The sequence below is a fragment of the Diuraphis noxia genome, unplaced genomic scaffold, assembly GCF_037042655.1.
Source record: "Diuraphis noxia isolate RWA-SAM2 unplaced genomic scaffold, SU_Dnox_SAM2 contig0004, whole genome shotgun sequence".
Taxonomy (NCBI): Eukaryota; Metazoa; Arthropoda; class Insecta; order Hemiptera; family Aphididae; genus Diuraphis; species Diuraphis noxia.
In genome coordinates, this window is record NW_028301714.1 from 71,829,493 (window position 1) to 71,839,846 (window position 10,354).

A 10,354-nucleotide genomic window follows, 5' to 3' on the forward strand; every position below is an offset into this window, starting at 1 on the left:
TTGGAATTAAACTCCGGAAAGATCGTTCGTTACATTATGATGATCCCGAATTTAGCCGTGTAGAGTTAAATAAGCTTTAAATTAAATTACATTCCAGCAGGGTTGGAATCCCTACTAATAAGGATTTATACGTGGACCCTGCAGCGTACGCATCGCATGCTACGTGCCTCCATGCAAAAGTAAAAAATACGCACGCACACATCGTGGATTCGTATATATAGACATTACAAGAGTGTAATCTGGAGCTGACAAACATAATATATTATTATATACAACAGTATTTTAACCGGAACGATATATCCCTATAATTCGAACGACGAGTCATATACGACGTGTTGTATATTATGATATTTTATAAATGGATAACTATAGCTGCACTAATCGGTGTTCACTGTATTTTATTGTGTTCAGTATTCGTAAATTTCATAATCATAGTACCTAGGTATACGTATTATAATATAACAGAGCGATAAACATGTTTCGTATAACATTATATGTTACAAATAATACGACCGCACCATCACGCTGTATATGACTCTAAACTCAGATTACGTACCTGTACAATACATACATGGTGCCCATGGTGGTATACGCGCGCGTAGGTTATTATTATGTTTTATATTATGCAAAATTCATGTTTTGATGCATAACAACATAATAATATTATGTAAATATTTTTACCCTCTCCCGGAAAAATATTATTAACTTTGATTTAATGACCGCGTTCCCTCAAACTCGGCTCGACTTTTACTGGGATAGTTTCTGTATCGGGACGTCAATATATTAATATAATTATAATGCCATCCAACATAATATGAAGTTTGCGAAGAAGACGTATTTGGATCAAATTAGATCCGATTATTATACCGAATGGAGGAAATGTTGAATTATATTACGTAACATTTCCTCGTTAATACAATAATTATAATGCAATGTTTCGAACTATTATATTATTCGATAACATCTTATTGTTTTGGAATAAATTATGTATAGTAGGTAGTAGATATAATAAGTTAGGTAGGTACTTAGTAGTTAGTTAGTTACTTATGTAGGTATATCATATAATGTTTTTAATTTTGGACTTGTGAGAAACCTATGATATGAATTTATGATTCAGATTTCAGATTCCTGAATCACATATAATGTTCCTACCTACTACTAAAAATGTAATATTAATAATTATTGTACTTTGTTAAAATTGAATATTCACATTTTAAATAATATTATACTTTGCATTATTATTATTACCAACAGACATTTAATTTAAAGGAAACTCGTAATAAAAATATTTATTTTTTATCTAAAAAAAAACTTTTCATTAATTTTTTCGCAAAAATTCTGATAGTGTATTGTTTCGTTTTAAATTTTAATAATGTCTATTGAAGTTTTTTATGACGCACGTCTAGTACAAGCGTGCCTAACCTACAATCCGTAAAATTAAATTTCATAGAAATTTTTCATTTTTTTTTTTTTTTTTTATTGAACATATTAACATCGACAGCAAAGGCCATTAGTTACACTTATTTATAATAATTATATAATATAATATGTACTGATACAATGGTAAGTTATTTAATTAGGATAAAACATTTTTTTTGGCTAAATGCACTTTACCAAGCACCTCACGAATTTCGATTTTTTTTTTTTAACGACGTGTTTTTCAACGCTGACTTCGAAACTGTTTGAATTTTTGGGTGGAGACAATTATTTTGGAAGTTATAGCCCCTCAAAGTTTGCGATTTTACGTTTATACCTACGAATGCGCGACATAATACTTTACCGCCGCGCAGAGCAACTCGAGTTTGGCGACCGGTGCCGGTAGGCTGAAGGTGGTCACATAACCTAACCTAACCTAACCTGACCGGAGCCGATAGACGACGGAAGCTATATTATACTTGACGTGTTACTATAACTAACAGAGTTAAGTTTACTTATTAGGTCATCCGTCTGCCCACAGGGCAGGTATGTTCTCCCCCACAGGTTTGCTATTTAGCCCCGGGGGGGTTGGGGGCCGACCCTTCATCCAACGAGAGGTCCGTAGGACCTCGAGTTTGGCGACCGGATCCGGAAGGCGAAGGGAGCTACGCTATACACTTATTTTACTTTAATGGTAGGAGTTTAAAAATATACTATAATATACTTATGTTATTTTAACAGGTGTGATTAGGTACGGTATACCTGATAATAATTGCAAAATAACTTAATATAGCTTATTATATAATCATAGAGATAATTTAATATGCTATATGCAGCGCTATAGCTACGCGCGGCAGTAGTGTACATTAGTGTTGCGCGCACGAGTATAAACATATAAGATCGCAAACTTTGAGGGGTTATAACTTCCAAAATAATTGTCTCTACGCAAAATTTAAAACAGTTTCGAAATCAGCGTTGAAAAACACAACTTTTTTTAAAAAAAAAATCGAAATTCGTGAGGTGTGTGGTAATTTGTGTATTTGTTCCTTTTTTTAATATAAGATTGAACAATTTTGTTTTTCTTAAAAAATTAATTATGTCTAGTTTTTTTTCATGAATACGTCCGAGTGTGGAGTCGAGATTGAATGATATCTAATGTTCGGCTCATTCTTGGTTGTAGATTAGACAGTCGGCTATTATTATTGTTAATGCAATACCACAGGTTTGACAAATAGGGGATCCTCTTTTGCCATAAGGAAACCATGGGTGATTTCATAGAAATTTGTATAGGTAGGTATAGAAGAAATAAAAATAAAAAACATTATTTAAAAAAAAATTTTATATTTATATATAATTTCTTTTAATATTCATTATACTTTAAACACACATCATGATCACGCGGATAAGAGTCATAACTCATAAGTTTGATGAGCGAAAAAGATAATATTTATTTTACTTATCAGAATGAAAAAAATAAACCGTAAAGTTTATACGGCCGGCAGTATAATTAAAAACATTGAATGTGGCCCGAAAGTTGAAAAAGTTTGGCCACTCTTGGTCTAATGCATACACGAATAAAAAATCAGAAAGTTTTCATGCGCTTGGGTAGGTCCAATCCTGCTGACCATGTCAGAAGCATAAATATTTAGTTCGCACTCAGATGAAGGCTGTAATCAAAATCAACCGTATACTAAAATGCACCAATAGTAACGTGCACCGTTCACCTGCATCGCGTGCTCGAGCGGTCTCCAATCTTATGCTTCCCATTGTTTGTGAAGTCTTTCGTGTTTGAGGTGTAAACGACCAATCGTTTTTATTTAGGAAGACATAATTGAAAATTAAAGTATTTCATATTATTTGTACGGAACACAAGACATTCAAGATGTCGATGTGCAGATTAACAGACCGTCTGTTACAGACGTGAATCGCTTCCATGAAAAACATCGATAATGTGTTAGGTTGGCATGTTTGCTATAGGAAAATTAAAAACACTTGCAAAGTTATAAATCTTATTTCGTGTCCAATTTGGACACCAATGTGTTACTTTTAGGTGCTGGTTAGATCGAAGACTTCAATGGTTTTAAACCTTTTGCGGACAACGAGGACCACTATGCGAAAGATTCGCACGTAGATCGGTCCTGTAGTCTTTAATCCATAGTGGAAAAAAGAAACATTCATTTAAAAAAAAAAAGGCGGAAAGGGGGTATCACTCTGCTGTACATTAGGTGGTGGGGTGAACCTCTGACTAGGGTAGGTTAAATTTGAATGCAATGATAGGTATCATTGTATACGAAAAACGATTCTGAACAGAGATGATTTGTCAGTCTAGGATATATTATATTTAAATATTGTCATATAATATTCTATTTTGAAACAAATATTTTATTTTTCAATTAAGACGCATTTTGCATAAGGCATGGTTAATCAATTAGTGTAGTTATCATGTAGTTATCATAATTCATAATACCTTATATTATCATAGATATACGAATACCTGGTTTGAGGATAAATCGTTTTCATAAAAATTTAAAACTCGAACGCTCAAAACATTTTTCCTATAATGACGCTTCAAATTTTCTCTATAGCTATTTAAAGCAAAACTTACGGAAAACTTAGTGTTAAACTTTTTAACCTTAGATATAAATATAAACAATTTTATGAATTTTGAACTACAAAATAATTTGCAAATATTCATGGTTTTGACGAATTTTTGTCAATATTTGAACTTCAAATGCTAATAAAAAAAAATTGTGCAAATGTATTCTTATATTTGATCACTATAAGAATAACTTATGAAAAACTTTGTATTAAATTTTCAAGTATTTTGATAGAGCAAACATTTTTATTGACACTTCAAAAAAATTCTCAAAAAATCGAAAATTTCAGTGGTCTATTTATAACTCAAAAAAAGTCAGAAATTTTTGAAAATTAAACTGTATATAGATATCACTAACATAAACATTTGGTGAAAATTTCAAGTATTTATAGTGATAAGTTTTTTTAATTACAACCATATAAAAAAATCGATTTGGTCGAAAACTGGTTTTGCGTAAAAATTCCCGTTTTTCTGTCATTTTTTTTTTTTGTTTATCTCGATTATTTTGAAAACTGTTGAAAAATGTTTACTTTTGACCTCTATAATGCACCAAGAATATTCACTTTTACTTCGGAAACCACCCCCAAAGTTTGAAATTGAAGCATTGTTTCGACTAGTTATGCTGTTCAGACACAAAAAAAAAAACACACATCATTGTAAAATCAATACATTCATCACTTCGTTCAGAATCTAAAAAATAAAATATAAATAAAATATAAATAGACTTATATAGATAGAAACATCGAAAAATGAACTGTTTGACGCAACGGGTTATTAAAAATACAGACAAACGGTACCTAAACATTATCCTTTGATATCGACAACGTTCGTATCGCCCTCGCCGCTAGCCAAATAATACCACGTATAATAATGATAAAATGCTTCCGGTATTACCGGAAGCACTGTGACACTGGAGTGGTTAAAAATATCACCGAAATGCGCAAACTTCAAGCCGGCTTGTAAACGAACCGTCGTCATTATTATTATAATGGCTGATGATAATGATAGGTACCTAACCTATCTACGGTTACTTTGATGTTTATATTATTATAGACGAAGCAAACCATAAAACGCATACTGAAACTCGTCATTGTCGAAAAGCGTACAGCTTTGTATGCGATTATTTCAACAAAGTTTTCCGAGTTTATTGTACTATTATAACTACAGGTACCTTAGGTACCTACCTACATACAACTTGAGTATAAACATATGATAAATTCTCATTTCTAAAATATAACAGCCGCGCAGAGGCGTATGGAACTGTTTAATCCTGCAAGGAACCAGTGAATTATTTAGGCAACTTTGTGCATACCTATACCAGCACCCTGGCTTGATGTCCGGCGACTAATCGTCTGTATAGAAACAGACGGCGTGTGTCGTCTGGCTGGAGTTATATCGTATACACTCCGATGTTCGTATAGTCGCTGCACATAAATTTAACAGGTACCATTGATTACAAATAGTAAATACTATACGTATAGGTACAATCAATGACACTACCTACATACAAATTTATATTATAAAGTATAATAGTTACGCACTCTCGAACATGGTTGTTAATATTATATAGACTGAGATTCGTGGCCGGAATAACACTATGCAATTCGAGTGGTGGGGGCAATATAAAAAGAATTTCATATTGGATGACCTGACACCATAACAAAACATATCGTAAATTTTAACTTCGAGGTTTATCCCCCCCCCCCACCGTTATAGTACGCCACTGCAAGGAGATATTCATCTTCGATATCTTCGAATGTATCTCTTCTACTCATTCTTTTTTTTTATCACTATTATTTTAATGTGTTTCCTAATAATTTTATTGTTTTTCACATTTCATCTAAAATTTATTTCTAAAAAACATAAAGCTATGTGTGATCCTTGATACTTTCTCCACTCCACGTGAAATACATTGCATCATATTAATATCATATTATGTTCTATTAAATTCTTGATAATGTTTTAAAAGAAATGTATCAACGAGGTTGCTATGGTAAAGTAATTATATTAATCTTCGGTTGCTAGGGGCAACCTTAAGAAAAATTCTATATTACGAAAAAAAATTGTATCCAGATTTTGCAGGTATAGATTAGCCACTGCGCAATATTTTGTGGTATAACGTTTCAGAGACTGATAATCTGTATTCTTCAACCAATGGCAACCATTAAATTTCAAAAAAGAGCAGTATCAAGCCCAAATATATAAAAAATTACATATTTAAGCAGTAGGTTTTTATAGCAATATTATATCAAAATGATTGTTGAATTTGATACACATCATATTATAATAACCTGTATAAAAATTACCATGTCGCGTGAAAAAAACATTGAATTATACATTATGATGGTATAGTTATTTTGTTTTTTAGTTTTTATGGTCGCTGGTATTTAAATGATAAAATATTTATTATTTTTATTAAAAAAAAAATGTAATTTTTTTGGCCTGGATACAAGATTTTTTATTTCTTGCCAATTTTTTGAAAGGATTTCATTGTCATGGCTACTTATTAACAAAAATATATTTATCAGTGGCGTACCCAGGATTTTCGAATGGGGGGGGGGCTAAATCTATATCGGTATTCGGTACCATAATAAACACAACGTTTATGCTTTGCTTATACTAGGACATTGTTACTAAAGATAATACGTTGTATTCAATACCGTTTTTTAGAAATATCATGGTTTGTACTTTGTCTTTTTTAATATAAAATGTATTCCAAAACATGGCCAATGGGAGGGGCTGAAGCCCCCTAAGCCCCCCCACCCTGGGTACGCCACTGATATTTATGATTCATAGATTTTCCTCTACAAAGACTTGTAGCGTGCTATAGTTTTATAAAATAAACCGCACACAATCGAGCCAAAATTGTTTTTTCATTCAATTTTTTTGTTTCTCTATTATTGTTTGGTATTGCCATGGCCAACGAAGCGGTCAGAAATAAATTCGACTTGATATATAGAAAAAAAATTTACAGATTTATTTATATATATATACCCAAAAACATAATATATAAGTTTTTCTAAATATATTGTAACACATATTCTTATTATACCTTTGTGTACCTATAAATAGTAAATTCTCTAATAAAAATTTAAAAAAAAATATAGGTGTATATATAATATATATATTAAGTATATAATATTAAAAACTACCACGAAAACGGTACGATTAAAAATTAGACGGTAGAAACGAATATAAATTAATTATCGTAATAAAACAATTCACTGTTTTGTGTTTAATTGAACTTAAACACTACAGCATAACAATTGAACAATAATATATAGGTACCTACGTACCTATTACATACGTATTTGATTATAACAATGAATAGATGCATTTAAAAAAAAAATTAACCAATAATTAATAAATACTATAAATCAACAATTTAGTAGAAACGGTAATTTGTTGGTATATCCATTATGTAATAAATAATAAAAATATTTATAATGATTGGTTGAAGTGTGTTTACCCAGTTGTAATTCTAAGGAACGTAGGTACATTGTAAAACCAACTGGATTGGCGAGCAAATTAATTTTTGAATAGGTAATTATAAAATAAATGAGGTACATACTTGAATGGTAGTATCATAAATTCATAATTATTAACGATAAAAAATTAAACGAAATAACGTCCTCTAGTAAAAGAAAATGCATGATTTCAGTTCTGACACATCTGACATTTTGAACATAAAGCGTTATTATTATTATTATTATTATTATTGCCATTGCATATTACGTGCCATTATACCAATTTTGATTTAATCTAATATAAATATTATTATTGATTACGTGTAAATATTGTTGTTCTATAAATTAGGTACTTAGATAGTTATATATCAAGTAGAACTATTCGTAGACTATACTACCAGAAAATAGGTTTAATTTGTTTCTACTCTGAGGGCCGAAATTGTGGCCTTTTTACTTGGAAATTCGTGATGAATACTCAATGAGCCTTATTATCAACATGGACATCCACCATAAAAAATCTCAGATCCACTACTGATAATAAGTTAGGCGCAGTTTTTATACACATACCTATGTTTTTTTTTTTTTTTTTTTATTAACACGAAACATACCCTCGGCGACATAGGCCAATGGGTTACAAAACTTAAGTTACATTGAGTTGTATTTACATTGGCAAATATCTGTAATTATTATGTCTAATATAATAAAACATTTATTAATATATATTTATTTATTTATCGTTAAAGTTTATCAAGTTTTATGTATTTTATATTTCTGATATCAATTTAGTATTATTTGCCTTCAATAAAATCAATTAAGCCATATAGTACCTAGTTGGTATGCGCTATTTTTACAGTCATCAGTACATTTTAATAATAGACATAGGCGATTGTAGGGATGACATGATGGTTTACCTCTCTAGATTTTCGGAATTTTTTTTCTTAATTGAAAAAATGCGAAGAAAATTGGAGAAATTTTTTTAATATCTCCTCAAATCCTAATATTTCCCCTATCCCCCTCTAAAAAAATTTCAACTGGCGCCTATATATGGTGATATATATTATAAGTACTAAACGTTGACAGGTGATAACAATTTATTATATTATGCCACCACAGTAGTCCGTTTCTTATCTATTCTGTTTCCTTCTAAATATGTTATTTTATTCAGTTCACAATGTCTACAGCTCTTTTGTAAATTTGACCATTATTAAGCCCACTTTTATTGACTCCAAATAATATATCATAAAAATCACAAGCACTTAATACGAAATAAAGATTCACCTGTTAAAAACGCCTAAACGCTAATCAAAAATCTCCTAAATCCATAAAAACTGAATCTTTAACAAAGTCTGATAAATATAAGTAGAAGTAATAATCGATGGAAAAAATATTGGAGAATTCGTTTAATAATTTGTATATGTATTTTAAAAGCACGTAATTCAATATTATAACTTTTCAGTCATAAAATTGATAATGTCATAACTGACACCTATTATGTAAGAAATTGAAAAAAAATCATTCCTGAAAATAAACGATGAAACGGCTGTCAGATTCAAGTTAAGATGAAGTTTTTTATTAAAATACGAAATCGATAAAATCGAAATACACAGCCTATATAAAAGAATTGTTAACAAAATGAGAATTGTATAGGTTAGGTTAGGTATCGGTTATCAAATTAATTGAAAAGAACACTTGTACTGGGTGATTCGTCAAGTATGGTAACTCCCTTTTTTCTTCAATAATAAATGCAGTATTGCAGTTGTATAAAATTTGATTTTTGGAATTTTTAAATAAAGTTCAAGACCATATTATTTTCACATTCTTGAAATGTTTTTTTACTGATTAAAGTGTCCTATGGAGATACAAACTTATGTTTTTCAAATGAGGTCCTCCAACCCTTCCCTTTCAACTGTACCTAAATTATTTAATGAATAATTTTTCTGTAAATGTTGACGTAACAAAATCAAAATTCATATGAGTATAAATTTAATACCCACACAGAAATTATTTTCAATACTTAAAATTTTTGAAGCTCGTTGGGTTTTCAAATAATTCAAGTAATTGTATGAAATTTGTAATTCTCTACAATATTGAATTCGAAGTATATATATTTAATAGGTTAGGTACCTAATGATTAAGAATGATTTAAAATGTAATATTCTTTTCTGAAACAAAATTTGAGATAATAGTTACCTATGTACCTTATAATACAATAATATTTAATTTTCGTTTCTATTGTTAGATAATTTATAAAATAATTTGAGATTAACTGAAACATAAAATTTAAGCTTAATTAAACCTAGATTATAGTTTATTAAATTTTGCAAGCTCATCATTTTTTAATTACCCTGATTGATTTTTAAAATGAAAAAAAAATTGTAAGTAGGTAGGTAGGTAGGTATAAATGATTTTTAAATTGTTTTGAGAGTTTGAGATAATATTTATTGTTTTGACAAATTGATGTGTCTTATCCTCTAAAATATTTCCCTCTTTAATTTTTGTGCCTAATGGGTAATTTTATAATTAGATTAGTTAGATTACTCGAAAAATTAATGATTTTACGTGAATACCTAGGTATATCTTTTTATGTTAAGTGTGTGCCAAAGAGAGAAAAAAACAGTGCGCTAACATCTTTTTAACTTCTTTACATAAAAATAACATATTCGTAGCAGAATTATGAACACTTGACATTTGAACAAATTTAATTTAGAACATGAAATCTATATTATAGTTACCTACTTAACCTTAACAACGCTACAGTGGACAACGGATAAAATGAGTTGGTATACCAAATAGTTTGCCAATATAAAAGATTACATTCATAAATGAGCGTCGTCATAGACACTAAATTAAAAAGATTACCATTTTCACAAATTAT